The following is an 825-nucleotide window of genomic DNA, read 5'->3' on the forward strand; positions in this document are numbered from 1 at the left end:
AGATGAGTAGATCACGTAAATAAGAAGAGGTACTGAATAGAATTGTGGAGAGGAGGAATTTGTGGCACAACTTGACTAGGAGAAGGGATCGGTTGGTAGGACATGTTCTGAGGCATCAAGGGAACACCAATTTAGTATTGGAGGGCAGCGTGGAGTGTAAAAATCATAGATGGAGATGAAGAGATGAACACACTAAGCAGATTCAGAAGGATGTAGCACTCCGTCTTCAGGCCTACCGGGACCACCCGACCGCCGTGTCAACCTCAGATGAGGATGCGGATAGGAGGAGCTGTGTGGTCAGCACACCGCGCTCCCGGTCGATATGATGGTATTCTTGACCGAAGCCGCTACTATTCGGTCGAGTAGCTCCTCAATTGGCATCACGATGCTGAGTGAACCCCGAAAAATGGCAACAGCGCATGGCGGCCTGGATGGTCACTCATCCAAGTGCCGACCACGCCCGACAGCGCTTAACTTCGGTGATCTCACGGGAACCGGTGTATCCACTGCGGCAAGGCCGTTGCCCAGAAAGATGTAGGGTCTACAGAAAAAACATTTGTCCTGATTTGTTGCAATGTTTTGAAGCTGAGGGGGTGGCCTTCTTTTCCCGGATTGTGACGACTTCTGATGAAACCCGGGTTCACCATTTTGAACCCGAAACAAAACGACAGTCGACGGAATGGTGCCGTTCCCACTCCCCACTTCCGCGGGTGAGGTTATGATCACCGTGTTCTGGGACTGTGAAGGTGTGATACTTATTGATGTGATGCTAAGAGATGGTACCATTAGTTGAGAAGCATATGTCAACACATTAACAAAACTCAA

General features: G+C 49.8%; 1 pseudogene; it reads right to left on the reverse strand.

Annotated features, from left to right (window-relative positions):
- Positions 1–407: 407 nt before the first annotated feature.
- Positions 408–525, reverse strand: LOC126290173 (5S ribosomal RNA; annotated as a pseudogene).
- Between the last annotated feature and the right edge of the window lie 300 nt (positions 526–825).

Source organism: Schistocerca gregaria, chromosome 1, assembly GCF_023897955.1.
Source record: "Schistocerca gregaria isolate iqSchGreg1 chromosome 1, iqSchGreg1.2, whole genome shotgun sequence".
Taxonomy (NCBI): domain Eukaryota; kingdom Metazoa; phylum Arthropoda; class Insecta; order Orthoptera; family Acrididae; genus Schistocerca; species Schistocerca gregaria.